We start from the raw sequence: 19,069 nt of genomic DNA on the forward strand, positions 1-19,069 counted from the left end.
CTTAAGAAATACCCCATTCCTAATTATTTCCCCCACCCCCACCAACTGTCAGACAGAAAAGCAAAAGGAATGGCTAACATTTCTTTTTCAGTAAAAAGTCAGCCCCAAAGTGTACCCAAATCTGTTTTTAGACCCATTAACTAAAACATTCATAAACATACTTAATCTAATCACAGGGGCCGTGGAGGATGACAGTCTATATCACCACTGGACAGTCACCAATCCATCACAGGATCTGCTGTCATATTCACATAAGGCCAATTTGGAACTACTAATTTACATATGACATACATATCCAAAGATATGGGAAGAAAATGAGTACCTAGAGAAAAACCAACAGAGATCCAGGAAGAGCCAGTTGGAAGTAAATCTAGCTAAGTACTTAGTTTTCATTAGACTTTTGTCATCAAGGTCCTTGTTTTTCTTTACGGAAGCCTTAATTTTTGTGTTTTTTTTATATCTTTTTGAGCTTTGGTGACTGTTTGTGACATGGTGGCACAAAGGCCAATTTTCCTGAAATGCTAGACTCCTGGCCCAGTCTCAAAGTTAAGATAGCATGTTCTCCCTCTGCCTATGTGAGTTTTGCTCTGGGCACTTTGGTTTTCCTTCACTATGGGTCCCCATAACCCTGAATTTGATAAACTGGTTTCTGTAAATGGATGTATGTAAGAATGGAGTGTTTTGTGTTCGGTGGTCAGTTCAATGCTCTCTTAATTTCTGTGTAACTGATATTGGATTTTAGATTTTTGTAACTAAGGAAGTATAACTAGCTTGTGTTTTATTCTGAGCTCTTCACTTGTAATGATCAGTTTTGTAACCTTGTCGTGTAACACTGGTTTCCCAAATAGTCTCCCAGACTGATGTTTACTGGATAATGTTGACCTCTTTTGTAAGTCACTTTGGATAAAAGCATCTGCTAAGCAAATAAAAGTAAAGGTAAAAAAATATATTATATAGCGCTGTTGGAATCCTCAGATGAAAAGATTGGAGCGGGTCGGCAGCCAGTTGAGTGAGGTCTCCAGGACTGACTTTATTTTTGACTTTCTCTTTTACAGTGTGTGACCACACAGGGGATGCACAGCTTCCCAAACACCTGAATACAATAGACACAAGCAGAAGTCCCAGCACAACACAGGCCTTATTCAACTGTGGGAAATGTTTTCCACTCGTTTCCCACCAGCACCAAGCACAATACAACACTTCTCTTTTTCCTTTTCTTTCTGTATTCCTCCAGCTCCACTCCTCCTCTGGCAATTGTCATCCTTCACCTACCAATTTTGTCTCCCCAAATGGAGTGAGGCAGCACCTTTTATAGCGCACCCAGAAGTGCTCCAGGTGTCCCGTGATCTCCTTCCGGCAGCACTTCCGGGTGTGGTGACATTCCTGTCATGGAGGGATCTGCAGTTCTCCATGCCTCTCCTGACAGTGCCCATGGGCCGCAACAGGGCTGATCTTCCAAGCTACAAACCCGTGGTAGTGTCCTAAGCCAGGAGGACAGCCCTCTGCCATTCTAGGGGGAGGTAATGCCCCGTGCAAGCTCTCTCCCCTAGTTGTCCTTTATGTGGCATCCCGGCCTGGTAAAAGCTCCAGCTGTCCATTACAAGTGTTAATCTCCTTCGTTGTCAACAGGCCTTAGTTTGTTAATTAATTAATGGACAGATATTGTTGGTTTTCATTTAAATTTAATCAGTTCTACATTGTTCTTTGTATGTTTTAACAAATCTGAATTTATATGTGTACCCGTTCTGTATTTTGTAATTAGTATAATCTATACTATTTTAACTGAGATTTGTTCACATTGTTCTGTACGTGCACTCAGTGAAGTGCGCTATACAAAAATAAATTGTATTGTATATAAAAATGCACCTTTAATGACAAGTGACCTTAACATCCATGAATTTGAAGCAAATGTGACAACTGGCAGTGCAACTCTTTTTATTTCTTTTTGCTCATCTGGGTCTTCAAATCAAAAAACAGGCCTACAATCTGTAGACCTTTGTGTTTTTTATTTTAGTGTGAAAAGCTCTTAACATTTTCCCTATTGTAACAGATTATTTTCTTTTCATTTTATTTGTTTGTGTGTTTCAGATATTTGAATAATTAGGCCAGGTCAGAACAATCCTGGAAACAATAATGCAGTGTAACCCTGTTGTAAGAATCTAAACTGCAAAGCAAATAACATAACTCTGTAATGATACTGTTCTACAAGTATGGAAGCGCACTTATTCTTAAGTGTGAGTGAGTGTAGATATGTGTCTGAGTATGCTCTGCGATGTTCTGGTGTCTTGCCTGGGTTTGGTTGTTGTCTTGGCCCTCATGCTCTGAAGATGGGCATCAGCTAATCATTAACCTAGGACTGGCATAAGCCAATGTAATGATGGATTTTAACTTCATGAGTGTTAATTAGTTAACTTTGGGTTGATATTAGAATAACTTTTAAGTTTTTAGTTAAAACTTCAATTTATATCTCCTAGCTTCTAGTGCATATATACTGGGTTAATGGCTTAAAGTTGAAATGCTTATACATTTGTTAAAAACTGGTAAATATCTGGCTTTTAGGCAGCTGTTGTCTTTTTTCTTTGTTAAAAAATACACACAGTTACATCCTCATTAAGATATTTGTTAACTGTCACCAGCTGCACTTAGGTCCTAATCTGGGTGGTTCATCGTGTGGTGGTTGCAGCAACTTAACAATTTACAACTTAAGTTTCCAAGTGAATAGAGAGAAGGTTAGGAGCACGTGCTGATACAGCGCATTGCCACACCCACCACATGACAAACCAACTCAGTATCCCAGATTAGGACCTGAGTGCAGCCATGCAATGGGTGACACCTCAGCACCACACTAGTTCAGATGGAATGGAACAGTGTGAGGTTTTATATGGTGGCTGGATGCCAATTCTGCCACCAGCACACCAGGGGTTGGAGAGCCTACATGCAGGGCTGGATGCAGATTAACATCATACCCAGGACGGAGCAATTGCAGGTTAAGGGTCTTGCTCAAGGGCCCCAACAGAGTAGAGTCTCTTTTGGCATTTACGGGATTCGAACTGCAAATGCCTCAGAGCCATCACTCTGCCCAAGTGAATAAATGCTTCATAAATGTTTCCATTTTAATATGAAGGAATAAACAGTCTTTTGTGAAAAATCAGATTATAATATAATCATTAATGTCAATTTAAACAATTAATATTAGATTTTGGCTCATGTCACTATTTTATACAGCTCTGATATTTTACTGTTTACAGTTATGTACTAAAACCCCAAAGAGATCATTCAAATAAAAAAAAGTTCTGGTGAAGCAAATAAAAAAATAAATACTATGCAAATACTGCACTACATGTTCATACTGTACTGTTAACACTTTAGTAATTACTTCAGAAGTTTCGCTTCTTTAACACTTTAAACTTGAGAGTTACATTCGCTGTCACTAGTGAAAATTTAGTATCCTATCATCTTGTCAGCCAAATGTAATGAGTTAAGTATTCCCCCACCCCCTTAATGCATTTTGCTGGTCACTAATTTAGATTTACTTTAGCAGATGTACCTGTATTTAAAATTAAGTTAAAACAAACACACAAATACTTCTTAAAGTGTATTACACTGTAAGTGGTAAGGTAAATAAAAGTTTAAATAAACTGTACAAGTAGTTAAGGTCTGGAAAATGCCCTTTTAAAAGTAGGTTGTCAAGCAGCAGTCAGTCCCATCTATTATTTTTTTAGCTTGTTAGGCGATATTTTCCCAGGATTGAAAACTCAGGAGTGCCTATGTACTTTAAAAATTTTGGTTTTGTATTATTTAAACCAGGTTCAGGAGTATAAGGTAATCCCCTGAATTCAGTATGTTAGTGTGGCAAACTGAAGAGAAACATTTAACAAATCTTTAGTCTGAATTTATTTCTGGATTTCAAAGTAAATGTTTAGCACTGGAAAAGGAGATGTGCATGGGTGAATTCCTGTAACAAACACTTTGCCATAATCTTGAAGCTTTTCTAAGTAAGTAAGCAGCAGAAATAATCAGCTGTTATAAAGTTCCTGATAAAAACTGATATCCAAAAAAAACCTAACTGATCAGCTTTGCATTTCGAATTAGACTGCTAGATTATAGAAAATGTGTAATTTTCACACGGATTTTCACACATTTGTAATATAAGTAGGACAAATTCTTCTGTTTAAAAATAAAAAACGAGATTTTATTTGATGTTAACAGTTTCATGTTGCGGCAGTTGCATTTACTAAGTGCACTAATGTTTTTTATTTTGCCTTGTTTAAGTAATTTTGTAACCCACATTTTTGTGCATGTGTGACTTAGTAATTGCTCAAGTATTAATGAAGGATTCAGAAAAGTTTTCGAGTTGTGTAAAACTAGCTTCATGATATTTTATTTAATGTCAGTTTTAACATTTTTAAGGTGGGCCAACAGAATGAATATCCTACTGATGACCTGACCTGTATTAGTGTTGTACATTCAAAGGTTCCCCCTCAAGTCATGAACTAACAGACTCAAGCTGATGAACTTATCAGTAGATAAAGACTAAACCCTTGTGGATAACAACATCAGTCATCATTGAAATGAAAAACTGCCATTATAGCCAGTGAACTAGCAGCCTTGAGCAAGAGTAATCTCCTTGTTGCCCATCCCATCCACATTAATGAGCAACACTTGACCCCTCAACTACAGCTGAACATCCAACCAGTTCTGTTTCTTGGCATAAGTGAGCTAAACAACTTCTTGGGTTCCCTACGGACAACCCAACAGAGAAGACAGTGTTTCATCAATAACACCTTGTGCTGTCTGTAATGTACAGTAGCAAGCATCACAAAACATGCAGCTGTGAACCTTTATCTTTCCTTTGAGAAAAACTACATTTTAGATGTCTATCTTCCTATTTTATAAAGCAAATCAAATACACTGCTTATCACAATGACAATGATTGAAAGCATGACTAGACCAGCAAAGCTTTGAAATATAATCTCTCAGTTTCCCACATACAACGTGAATGGGAATAACAAAATGTAGATTTAATAGTAACATAAGAAAAATGAATACTAGTCCCTGAATTGGATTAGACAGGTTTGAGAATATTCTGTTATGTTATGTTACAAGAAACAGTAAATAAATCATTTAAATTAAGAAACAGTGATCATTCATGGAATGGCATTTCATTGAGAATATATTGTAATAACATGAAATATTATTACAATATGTTATTATCAAAATTATTTTTATTTAACTTGTTAAGAAAAAAATATACCATTGCAACAGAAAAATACATAAAATTTTAAAATGTTATGTATTGTATAAAATAAAAAGTCACATGCTCTTAATTCTTAATACAAATTTTTTTTGAGTGCTATTTGAGTTCCTTGTGGATTTGGGGCGGCAAAGTAGCTTTACTACTTAGGACCACAAAAAAGAATTGAAAAGGCTCCATATCCATCAATCAGCCGCCATTGGCAATACTTATGTTCATCCCTGGTTGGTGATGAAACTATCAAGGAAACAGTTTTTCTTCCAATCTGGCCACAGCTCTCACTGCTGTCTCAAAGGAGTGCAAAGGCTGAATGTGATGTGAACATATAGAGTATAGTGCCATTAGCAAGAAAGGTATAGAGATGACCAACTCCACTTCAAATCCCTCTCTTTGTGCAAATGTATTAAAACTGGCCATTTAAAGTAGTCAATCAACCTCATATTCATTTTCATGTTGACAAATCCTCAGAAAGAACCAGAATATGAACTCAGAACAGAGGTAAAAGGGCTAACGTTATGCCACTGTGCTGCTTTCATGTACATATTTAGCTCTTGTGGTATTTTATTTCCCTTTTAAAAAGTGTATTGTGTAAAGGACAGCCGGGTTCCATGCCCGGCAGGGACGCCTCTGCTGCATCTGTTCCAGGGGAGCCACCACGGGCAGCTCAATACCTCCCCCGGGACGCTTGGTGGCAGCTCCCCCTGGCGGCCATCCAAGCCCCCAACCAGGCTGTGGAGGACTCCATGTCCCATGGAGCCATGTGCCAGGCTGGGGAATCATCATCCGCCAGGGAGGCTGCCACCAAGCGTCCCGGGGGAGGTATTGAGCTGCCCGTGGTGGCTCCCCCGGAACAGATGCAGCAGAGGCGTCCCTGCCGGGCATGGAACCCGGCTGTCCTTTACAATTGAAGCATTGACTCTAAGAAGACAAAAAAAGCTTAAGTAGATTAAGTACTGGAAAAGTTTAAAAAAACAACCTGAGACTCACAACACAACTTTTGGTCCAGTAAAGATTTCACAGAAAATAACAATATCTTTTAAATGTTTAACAAAATTGGCTTTAAAAATGTAAATGCCACAAACATCCACTCTAACCTGTATATTATTAGGTTCAGTAAACCAAGACCTTTATATCTGATTCACAGAAACTTCTGTATATGAAAAGTTTGGAAAGGGAGTCATGACAACCAGGCTGATGAAATGGAATCAATTTGAAAAGTAAACTAACTGTTTTTAACCATGCATGTGTTTACTCGTTTATATGAAATAAATTCAGTTTGTCATTTTGACGATATAGCCTACTGCAAGGTCCCATAAAGTCTGCTTGGCTCAGGACAGAAGAGGTTAAGTTACCCAGAACAGATTTTCACTTCTTTAATATTCACAATTAATTCCTTTTGAACATGGGGCTGTACGGTGTCAAGCACAAATGGTTAGGAATCATCTCCAGGGCTCTGAGAAGGTAAGCAGTTCCACCCCAAGCAAAGGGAGAGCACCAACATTAATGCATTCTTCTTCTCTGTCCACAGTTCACAAGCTCACCAACCAGACGAACAGTAAGGTTAGTTCCATTCCCTCCTCCAAGTACTGCCCTTTTCCTAGCCATTATATTAAAAGATCACAGAAACAAGGGTTCATTATGAACGAAGAGACCATTTCTGATCACTAGGCACTCTCATCTTTATTATTTTGTCAGCCCTGGCTGAAACTCCTGTGCGCCAGCTTATATTACTTATTTAATAACCAACTCTATTAAACAGGGTTTGTCAGCTGATCCCCAACATTTTTTTTGTTGTTGAACTCTTGTCTTTTCACAGCAGCCAAAATCAAAAGAGCTAAACGTGAGTAAAATTATTTTTTAAAACATACAAAAATGTAGCAAGAGTAAAAAAGAGAAATTAATTTGTGTATGGCAAAGTTTTAAAAGTACAAATATAAACATTTATTGACAGAGCGCAGGGGCTGGCACAGGAACTTGTTTAAATTTGTCTACAGATAATTCCAGATAATCCTAACAACTGCAAAAGTGTTAGTGGGAGGTGTTAATAGAGGCCCGGGTATAATAAAACTGAAAGTGAATGTGAGAAGCTTAGAGAAGGGTGTGTAATGTAGCTCTATTAACTTAAGGAGGAAGGGCTTTGTTAGAAATAGATGTAAGCAGTGCATAGTACACAAAAGGTGGTCCTGCTAGTGCATTGGAATGTTTTACCCTTCATGAATTTACACTTGATGCTTTTAGAAAAATGAAGCTGTAGATTTATTTAGCCATTTTAATTGCTCTTAAAAGCCAAATGATTTTCTTAATTTGTACTGAATGAGGGTGTAGTGGTTAACAATTCAGCATGGAAGCATGTAGAAACTGAGATTAATTTATGACCCAGTGAGAATCTGTAGAGTTTGAATGCTCTTCCCTTATCTTTGCAGGTGTTGTCCGAGTACTCTACCTTCCTCCTTCAAGTAGCAAAAATGTTTACTACCTTCATTATGGGCAATAAAAGCTTGGTGTGTATATGAGTGTACCCTACGATCTACTGCCATCCTATTCAGTATAAGATCCTACTTTGCAACTGTTGCTCCAGGGATTGACACTTACTCTACATAACCTAGCAATAGAAAAGCAAATTCAGAAAGTGGAAAGATAGTTTTTAATTCTACTAGGGAGCTGTGCCCCCTGCTCGCTTTGCTCGCCCACCCAATCCCCCCACTCCTGCTGCCGAGCTGCGTGTTCTGCTTGTCACGCTGCGTGTCGATCATTTAAAAGCCTGTGCTGCAGCTGTCCTTTTGTCTCACTGCCTTGTCTTGTGGAATGTTAAAGTGTCCCTCACAGGACTTTAAAGTGTCTCCAAGAAAATCACGTATCGTCTCCTTCCAAGTCTTCCAAGATTTTGTTTTATAATAAAGATATATATAATAGAGAATTCATAGGGGGGCTTCAGCCTATTGTGGCAGCACTGGGTGAAAGGCAGAAACCAACCCTTTACAGAGCAGCAGACTACCATCCATGTTCATTTATAGTGGTTCAGTTTAGAAATTCCAGTCAAACTAGCACATGTGTCTTTATCTCTAGCATTACCCTTGATTAAGTGATCTTCATTAATACATAGTAATTGTAATCTTTATGGAATGAAGTTACACATGTCTCTGGGATGCTTTAGTTCAGTTTTGTTTTCTCTTCAGGTTTCTCTTTTCCTATCCTTTATTTCAGTATAACATTTATAAAAACACTCTACAGCCTTTCTACCACTTTTCACTTTGTGCATGATAATATGTTTTATATGTTCGATACACTTTGACCGGTGTATTCCAGAGGTGATTCCTGCCTTTTGCCCAGTTTTTTTAGGGTAGACATGGCTCTGAAAGAGAAATTAAAAATATGGCCACCCATACTGATATGAAGAGTGTGATATAAAAATGATCTGAACATGGAATATTCCAATGATCAAGTACATCTCTGAATTTGACTGTGGCAAGTAGTTACCATCCTTTATTTACTTCATCTGATCAGAGCTTGAAATTCTGTTTATCAGTTGTTCATCTTGTGTCCATAAAATCTCTGTTTCCTTTATTTTAAAAATAATATTTTTTAGTCTATTTTTATTATTCTTTATTGAACATGTAGCCCTGCCTTTCAGTATCCCAAATCTTCCAGTGATGTTATTTTTGTCCAGAGGCAAATCGACAAGCTGAAAAGGATGAGTATGTGTTCTTTACCTAAAGCTAGTTGTGTGAAGTTTCAATATAAAAGTTTTCAAAATCTGACATTGCATTAGTTCAGGCATAATGCAACTATTCTGAATCAGGTCAGCATTTACTAAATAAAGTTCTGACTGATGAATGGTGATACTACTGCTTTGTGAAAATCAGCTCATCCAAATAGTGATAAACCACTGTAACCCCTTGAGTCAGGTCAGTTCTAGTCTCCCAGCTACAGAAGACCCCAGATGGTAAGGCTCTAGGTTTTGCTGCATAAGCAAAATACATTTGTGACAGTTAAACAAGAAGCCATCCCAGGGCAATGACAGTTTGGCGCCATAGTTACATTGAACCTCTAATGAGTCACTGGAGGTTCCTCTCCATTTATAACGATGGGATAGTTTACTCAGTCGAAAGGAGGATGCTACTGGTAATGCTTTATAAACATAAATTGCAAAGGCTAGGGCAAGCCAGAGGTTTCTGAACAAAGGGGTTGGGTTAGTTATTGAGAAGGCCCTGTGGCTCAATCATATTTTAATTTGTAGAAATTACTTATTGTTTGTTAATGCTTTTTGCTGCTTGAGTTCCTGTGAGAGTTACTCTGGTTAGCATTATGATTGTCGGAGATGTACCATTCTCCATCTTGTAGGTTGTCTGATTAGTTTGACTTATGTAGTGCATGGTAAGGTAAGCTGTCAGAGAAACACAAGCAGTAATGATTCTTTTGCCTTGTTTTCCTTCCACTTGAATGCACAGGAGTTTTTTATTTGTCCCCACACAGTTTACCAGCGATCCTCCTACTTATCCAGTTAAGTGTCACAGAGGGCCATCTTATAATAAAGCTCAATATTTCAAGAAGAATTTTGAAATCATGGAAGACATTGCTGTCCTTCCATATGTTCTAAGAGTAACAGCAATGTGCATTAGGTTAGATGTATTGGCAGCTTAGGTTCAGATGGACACCTTCCCATGGATGTTGTTCAAAATAAGTAATAGGTTTCCCTCAGTAATTTAACTTATTATTACATATTAATAGCTGCCCTAGACTTTATCTTCTTAAGCATTTTTTTTTCAATTTTTTCATCACATGCGCAATGTAATGTCTTATTAAAAATATTGCTTTCAGTAGGATGTGAGATTGCCTTCTTCAATATGTTTTTGTTGCTCAGGGGCTAACTATTGGTCCTCCAGTGTTCTTGGTTTACCCTACCCTTCTTTGTGTATCCACATTTTCAGTTTAGTGGTGAGGCTATAAGGTGAAAGCCTTGTATGTTGAGCATTAAAAATAAGAACCAACATTTTTTTAATCAAACATTTGCAATTCCAGTTTGGCCTTTGCTCAGTCAAGGCTATGCAGTACAAACTATTAAAATGTCAAGAAATGTCCAGGACCTTTTTTTCATTAAAGGTAGCCATGGTAATATGAGAAATAAAAGAAGGCAGATTAATATCAGGAATGCATTGAGCACAAGACCGTATATTAATGGAGCTGAATATTTGAAAAAGCCACCAAAGAAGACTTATGTGTGATCCTTCCACTTTATTAAAAAGAAGCAAGCACTCTGATACTATGTTTCAAAGAAGTGCAGAAGGAACAGATATGTACAAAAGTCCCTTAATGTTTAAATCTGTATTGCTGTATTTTGTCAAATGATGATTTCAGGAAGTATTACCGTAAGAGACAGACCAGACACTGGCATCTCACCGTTTGATTTTCTGTGACACAAATGATGCGTGAACTTGCACGTCTCACTAGTCATTAGTAACAGAGGGACTAATATTATTAGTGAAGTAACTTAATGTTAAACAAGTCTGCACACATCAAGGAAACCTCTGGTATGGCCCCACCATAATTTTCATGCCAAGAACACCATTGGAAGCTAGCATTACATTCCAAGTACATTTATAACTAGTACACAATTTAAAATCAGATTGGTTTGACTTTCATTCCTGATATTTTATCACTGAAAATGTAGAAAAGAAGCATCCTGTCCTATTTTAATAGTCCTAGGAATGGTCAGCCCTTTGCCCTATTTCTCTCCCAAGCTCCACCTGTTTCTAGCCTGATGGAAACATTTTCACAGTATAGATAGTCAAATGCATATTACAGTAGTATTTGCGATCTGGCTATATGAAATCTAATAAAATATTTGCAAACCCTGTCATTTAAGTTATGAGCACACCAAGCAATTGGTTATCTTTGCAACATGAATAAGGCACAGCTCTCCCAGAGGGAACTGCAGGGTTTGTATATCTGGGAAGCTAGGCCTGTAGTTGAAAGCAGTCAGTAGCACAAGTTATTATACCAGGCAGAGCTCACCACTTCCTGAAGTGACTTTGTTTTGGTCTGTTTACTCTGTGTATCCAGACAACCTAAACAGCGCAATACATGGGCTGCTGAATGTATACTGTATGCTCCACTGAAGAAATATGGGGCATTGTAGCAGCTGAGCTGCACTTAAAATGAATTCCTTATAAAAGGCTACAATATGATGTTTAGAAAGGAGGAGGAAAAAAAAGATTGTTAGATAGTTAAGGGTGTCTGCCACTGAGAGAAAAAAAATCTTTACGTGCTGAAGACAAAATCCATTCTAATTAGTAATTAGGTGCCATGTTGCATAAAGCTAGTGCTGCTTTGTTTTTGTGAAATTCTTCAAATTCCTAATACTGTATGTTGAAGCCATCAAACTGCCAAGCCAGCTGCATGCATCTCTACTCATGCAGGGTCAAGTCTGTAGTGCAGGAATGGATTTGCTCTTGTGAGCCTATATTTGTGTGAAATTCTTACAAAGTGAATGAGTAGATCTTTGGATCTCGTAAAAAATGAGAGAGCAATGTGACTGAATGACCTCATCCTTGTGATCACCTTCTTCTCTGGGGGCAGGACGTGGGTGGCACAGACAGGCAATGCCACACACTTTTGCTCTGTCTGAAATTGGGTCTGCAAAACCTCTTTTACGATGATTCTCAGCAGCTGTCTGTGCGGACAAGAAAACAATGTCCCTCATTCATCACTCTGATGTAAAAGCAAGGAAAGACCATTTATATCCATGGAGAAGTTTTAACCCTTTACAGTGTATGAAAAATGTAGTGCATGCTGTAAACCTGCATGCAGTGATGTTAATGAGCAACTCTGTTGCTTGTCAAGAAAATGATGAAGAAAGAATAATTGTATTCATTATGTCTGGCAACTTATCTCAGGATTTTGATATTATTTTTTAATTACACTGTAATCACAAAGTAATTTATCTTTGGACTTTCATGTCAGGAACATCATATAAATGAGTCCCAAAAGCAGAAGTAGGAGCAGAAGAAACATAACAAAAGCACATACTGTACATGCAACATTTGCATCTACATCTGTTCAAATAAGCTTTAATCAGTTATAATATTCTACAACGCATACAAAATGTGTTCCTCCATAGTGGTGCTTTATCTAACTCCTTGGCTTCCTAAGCAGGACTCCTTCTGTATCTAATCAGGTTAAAATCTAAAATGGAAGGCAGCTGCTTGCATATAAACTCTTCAGTTAGCATCTTTCTGTGACGACTTAGTATTAATGCTACTCTGCAGAATTTTCAAGTTGAATTACACAAAAACGTTGATTATATTTTGAAACATATCTGATACTTGAAACCTTAGACCTGTGCCTGTATTTATCAAGCATATCAGAGTAGGAATATGGTCCCAACCGACTCAAAAATCGTAGAGTGATGCAATATGGTCCTAATTTTAGGAGTAAGAATAAAATAATTTTATCAGTTTTCCTAATTTAGGAAAGTTCTCCTAACTTCAAAAGGTTTTAGGAAAGATTGTCAGCAGTCCCAAGTCACAAGGAGGTGCTTGAGGATGATGTTCAGGCAGAGATCAACAAACACATCCCAGGAAAGATTGAATGCTTTGGAATTGCTGGACAACAATGAAATAATAAATAGATACCCATCTGCAACAAATCTTGTATATTACATGATTGATCCATCAACGCAGGGGAGCTCTGCACTGTCAGCTGAAACAAAAGTGTTGGAAACATTTTTTTTTGGCCATAGAGAAAATGAAGCTTTGCAATAGCAATGATGTGGGTATGTCATAATAACTATTTCTCAAATTTTGTACCAAACTTTGAATGCCCTTACAATGCATGAGGTAATACATAAAGTTATACATTTCCCCAAGACTCTATGGAAGGTAATGTTAAAATAAGTTGCATTAATGCAGCTTGCTGCATTTCCTGGAGTTGTTGGTGTGACTGATGACACGCACATAAAAAACATTGCCCCCAAGTGTGGATGAGATATATGAATTACAACCAATATCACAGTATCAACACACAGGTGATCGTGGATGCAAACTGTATTGTAGTAGCCAGCATATTACTCAAAAGATAAGTGGGGTTGGATGGGAGATTCATTGAACTGTCATACTGGTATGCTGAGCTCTGCATTCCACAAACTCCTGGAACATTCACAGCACACTTGACAAGTCTTGGAAGGTTTAAAAAGATAGGCAGACACCTCAGGGACATCGAATAAATACAGCCTTATAGAATGTAAGGGGGATAACGAAGAGAGACAGACACGGCACATGACACTGGAAGACAAACAGGAGCACTGGAAGTGTGAACGTGACTTCATAAACGGCACAAGAATAGCTGTGGCTAGTTTCAGTAATTGTTGTTTTACAAGGTATTTCCTGTGGCCATTACAGCTAGAAGGTAATTCTTCTGAAAGTATGGCAGTGGATCATTCATTGTTAAATAAACATTTCTCTTATTGGGCTTTACTCTCATTTAGTGTGCGTGTCTACATCTCAGTCTTTCTATCTCCGTGCTCATTACAGTGTTATTCTTAATGATGTTGTGAAGTGGCAACAATTAACTGAAGCTTAGAACAATATGCTAACTTATTATGTTTTCTTTCTTCTTCTCCTACTACTTTAAATATCATTAATAATAATAATAATATTGCTATATTTGTGGTGAAACCTTAGCAATAGTAGTGGAGTAGTGTCAGGTTAAGTAACTTGTTCGGGGGCGCACAGTGAGTCAGAAGCAAGGATTGAACCCTCACACCATGGGTGTTACTTAGCCACATTGCCTTTAAGTTTTATAATATATGTACTATATCACGTAATCACGCTATATGGTTATTTTGAGATCAACAAAAATTAATTCAGCTTTCTGTCCCCTTGAGTCAAAATGTGCTTGGTCCCTCCATTCTTTCATCTCATGTGAGAGAGTAATTAAAATATTCTTTGTGTGCATCTTGATCTTTTCCATCTCAGTGATTGCTACAGCATTGTTCTTGAAGTTGTTGTGAAGTGGCAACAATTACATGCAATATCCTACCATATTATGTTTTCATGTTTCTTCTTTTTCTCCTTCTCCTACTACTTTGAATGTTAATATTATTATTATTATTATTATATTTGTAGAGAAACCTTACTATTAGTTGCAGAAATCTATAAAACATCATCATGAGTTCCAATTTGTGGCAAAGGATGCCATAAAATCACATAATTTATTCTCAAATGTGGCCTCCTACTCCTTTGTGGCAGTGGGAGTAGGACACTTCATAATTACTTCTCATGTCCTACTCTTGGGTAGGACACATTCTTATTCTTATCAGACTTTTAGTGTTATTCCTTGGAGTAATTCATGGTTGCTTGACAAATACAGGAACTGATGTCTTAAAGTGTATGCAGGCAATTTCCATTTGTGTTAAACTCCTATCTATGCATACATTTCCAGACCCCTTTATCCAACTCAGGTTTGTGGGGAACAAGTGCTTTATTCAAGCAACATTAGTTTCACACACCCAAACTCACTTATAGATGGTCAATGTAGCGTTGCCATTCATTCTATACTACACGCAAGGTATGATATATGGGGGGTCATGGTGGGTCTGAGACTGTCTCAATAGTTCTTAGAACTCCTGGATTGCCTAAAAATATAAATTGTGTAGGGAACCTGAAAATAAATTAAAAAAACATGGGGTTATAAATCACTTAGTGGCCATTACTGAGTTTGTAAAAAAGTATTGTAGCAACTACCGCACTGGCTAGGTGGTAAACATATCTCATGTTAGGCATTGAGAGGATTCAAGAAAGAGGACGAAAACATGAATTGAAAAAGCGTACATTGTTGTACTATGTAGCCATTAGTGCTTACCTTTGTCACAGTGTTGAGGAATGTGATGATGGATAGCAAAAAGTGATGTGGAATACTGATACTGTATTAAAGACCATGTTGATGTTGCAGAAATCGCTGTTTTACCTTCAAAATGACATACTACTACTTTCTGTAATTTTAAGTCAGTAGAGCTGCACAGCTGGTCTATGGCAGGGTGATTAATTGTTTCATGTTAGCCACCTGATGAACTAGCCATTTTATTATCATATACACAACATCTTGGTGTGTATGTCTCATGAAAAGTGCCCATTCTATGTTACGCCAATGAGACATTCAAGGAGGCATTGGTTTGTTAGCAGACTGAGTAGATGTGTATCTTAAGTGATAGTATTCTCCATAACTAATTTATTGACTATTTCATAGCATCAGAGTAAGATTTCAATGTCTAGTTAACACTAGATCACTAATGGAACTCCAAGATTACCAAAACGTATATTACATACTGACTACACATTTTTAGGATGTGTGAAAAAAGTCAAGTGATTTCAGCAGTGATACTTCCATTTCCTGGGCATAAAGGATTAAGTGATCAGAAGAAATGAAAAGGTAATACCAAATCCCTGAGACAAATGATTGTATGATTTCTTGTAAAGAAACCATTAAAATCGGGGGAAAAACAGAGAAAAATAAATGTGTGTTCATGACATTGGGAAAATTCAAAAATTAGAATCCTGATTATATATATCTATACTAATTAATAAAAGGCAAAGCCCTCACTGACTCACTGACTGACTGACTGACTGACTGACTGACTGACTGACTGACTGACTGACTGACTGACTCACTCACTCATCACTAATTGTCCAACTTCCCGTGTAGGTGGAAGGCTAAAATTTGGCAGGCTGATTCTTTACAGCCTACTTACAAAAGTTACGCAGGTTTCATTTCGAAATTCAACGCGTAATGGTCATAACTGGAACCTCTTTTTTGACAATATACTGTAATGGACGGCAGCTCGATGGCCGTGGGAGTCGGAGTTGAGTGTCACGTCATCACGCCTACCACGTAATCACGTGGAAAGACTGTGAACGCAGTAGGGAGAAATGAAGGAAGAGCCGCAAACAGCGAAGAAGAAAAAATTAATTAAACAATTGAGAAGGGAGCGAAACAATAAGAAGCGAGCGAGTGAAGCATACAAGCATCTTCATAAGGGAAACAAAGCACGGTGTAAAATGTAAGTTTAAATTAAGTTTATTGAAACGCTCCCGTTGCGGATTGCAATAACATATTCGTGAGATAAAAGAACGCAGTAGGGAGAAATGAAGGAAGAGCCTCAAACAGCGAAGAACAAAAAATTCATTAAACAATTGAGAAGGGAGCGAAACAATAAGAAGCGAGCGAGTGAAGCATACAAGCATGTTCATAAGGGAAACAAAGCACGGTGTAAAACGTAAGTTTAAATTAAGTTTATAGAAACGCTCCCGCTGCGGATTGCAATAACATATTCGCGAGATAAAAGTTTAATGAGAAGACACGAGGTATAAACGAACCACACGCTGTAGCGCAACGTTAGGGGCAACAGTTTCAACCATTCTATGATCTGCTTCTCGCAACTGAAAGACGGCACATGGCGGATGTTAGCCGACTTGCTGACCGCAATGTTAGGGGCTTCAACTCTGGCGCTGACGATAGAAATTCGATTCCCGAGAGGGGATGCAGTGAGTGTGTATGCCTGATGAGCCCAGAATTAGGGAGAAACAGTGTCACATACTCTTTGCATTATTTGAAAGTAAACTATTAAAACCATTCTATGATCAGCTTCTGGGAACAGAAAGAGGGCACGTGGCGGATGTAAGGCGACTTCCTGACCAACCACAAGCGTAACCTGGCAGGTAACCACCCATACAGTCAGATTGTGATTCAGAAAACGAATGCCATGAATGTAATTACCACGATCTACATACTGTCAAATAAACGAAACACACGCCGTAGCGCGACAGCTGTGAAAAGTGAGGTTCACAAAAAAACAGATCCTTAACAAATTGTTATTGGTATATTTTCGATCCGTTTAAAAAGGTATTCTTTTCTTCTTAAAAAATTAAAAGCAGTACTTCGCCGCAACGAAGCGCGAGAATTTGGCTATATATATCTGCTTCTCGCAATTAAAAGAGGGCTCGTGGCGGATTTTAGACGACTTCATGACCAAACATAAGTGTTACCTGCCAGGTAGGGTTACCACTTTTAATACAAAAAAATAAGGGACGCATACTGCAGCGGGTGCCACATCCCAGTGCCAACACTTTGCAGACTCTACTTAAAAGACCCGCCCTCCTCACTGGACAGTTAAAAAGACCAATCAAACTAACGATGACATCAAGTATTACCCAATCAAAAGTAGGAAAGGAGGCATCTTCATAAAATGCGTGTGGGATGATTTGCATGAGACGCTGCTTTAAAAAAAATGATAAAAAAAATACGGGACAAATCCCGTCCCGTATTGATTCAAAACGGGACGCGCAATTTTATTCTCAAATACGGGACGATTCCGTATTTTAAAGGACGGGTGGCAACCCTACAATGCCAGGTAACCACCCATACAATCAGATTGTGATTCAGACTAGGAATGCAATGAATGTAATTACCCCGATCTACATACAAGGCTAAAGTCTTGCAACATTCAAAGATGATGGTTTGGGATAAGTACACCATAGAACATAAAAGAGCTTATGAAGCCTTGAACCGAAAAAAGCAAGATCTCAGAGATCGTAAAAAAAAAAAATAGGAGGTAATGTCGTTTTACTCACTGTAGATTTTAGTCAAACATTACCAGTTATTCCACGAGGGAGACCAGCAGATGAACTCAACGCGTGTTTAAAATCCATGCTTCTCCCACGCTCGGTTATATGTCGCGTGTTCTCGGGTAGGTACACCAAAAAATTTATACATTTAAGCATGTAATGGGCAAACAAGAAATGAGGTATACCCAAAGGCACTGCAGTAGTACTTAATGTAACTTTACTTCTTAAATGTTAATGTTTTACTGTTTAATAATTTATACGCTTCTTATATGTTGTTCAAATTCTTTTATCAAAATACCAGTGACAGCGCAATGCACGATAACATGGAGTGAATACACCATACGCATCCGCCCACGGCCGCCCTGGTGTGCGCAGATAGGAGTTGATTCTACAATAAAATAAAATAAAGATAAAAAGAGTAATACAATCATCACCCATAAAGTGGATAGTAGACGTGACGTACTATATGTGTACCAGATTTCAAGTCAATAGGTGAAACGGTTTGGGAGCTACAGGTGATTTAAAATCCTGGACAGACAAACGAATAGCCACGGTAGCAAATTACAGAAGAAGATTTTACTGTTTAATAATTTATATTTATATGAAATGTGCTTCTTATATATTACTTCATATTCTCATATGATAATGATGTTAATGTTGTTTATATTGATTTCTATGTTATTCAAACTGCATGTATGTGTGTATATGTATGTATGTATATATATATATATATATATATATGTGTGTATACATATATATGTGTATATATATATATATATATATATATATAATATATGTGTATGTGTGTATATATATATATATATATACTAGCAAAATACCCGCGCTTCGCAGCGAAGAAGTAGTGTGTTAAAGAGGTTATGAAAAAGTAAAGGAAACATTTTAAAAATAACGTAACATGATTCTCAATGTAATTGTGTTGTCATTGTTATGAGTGTTGCTGTCATATATATATATATATATATATATATATATATATACAGTGGTGTGAAAAACTATTTGCCCCCTTCCTGATTTCTTATTCTTTTGCATGTTTGTCACACAAAATGTTTCTGATCATCAAACACATTTAACCATTAGTCAAATATAACACAAGTAAACACAAAATGCAGTTTGTAAATGGTGGTTTTTATTATTTAGGGAGAAAAAAAAATCCAAACCTACATGGCCCTGTGTGAAA

At 37.6% G+C, this 19,069-nt stretch overlaps 1 protein-coding gene across 1 annotated transcript in view; it reads left to right on the top strand.

Moving 5' to 3' along the window:
• The window catches only part of prickle3 (prickle homolog 3), a 296,269-nt gene that overhangs the window by 137,992 nt on the left and 139,208 nt on the right, over window positions 1-19,069 (top strand). The gene's annotated exons all lie outside the window — the stretch shown is intronic.

The sequence above is a fragment of the Erpetoichthys calabaricus genome, chromosome 11 (genome assembly GCF_900747795.2).
Source record: "Erpetoichthys calabaricus chromosome 11, fErpCal1.3, whole genome shotgun sequence".
NCBI classification, from domain to species: domain Eukaryota; kingdom Metazoa; phylum Chordata; class Cladistia; order Polypteriformes; family Polypteridae; genus Erpetoichthys; species Erpetoichthys calabaricus.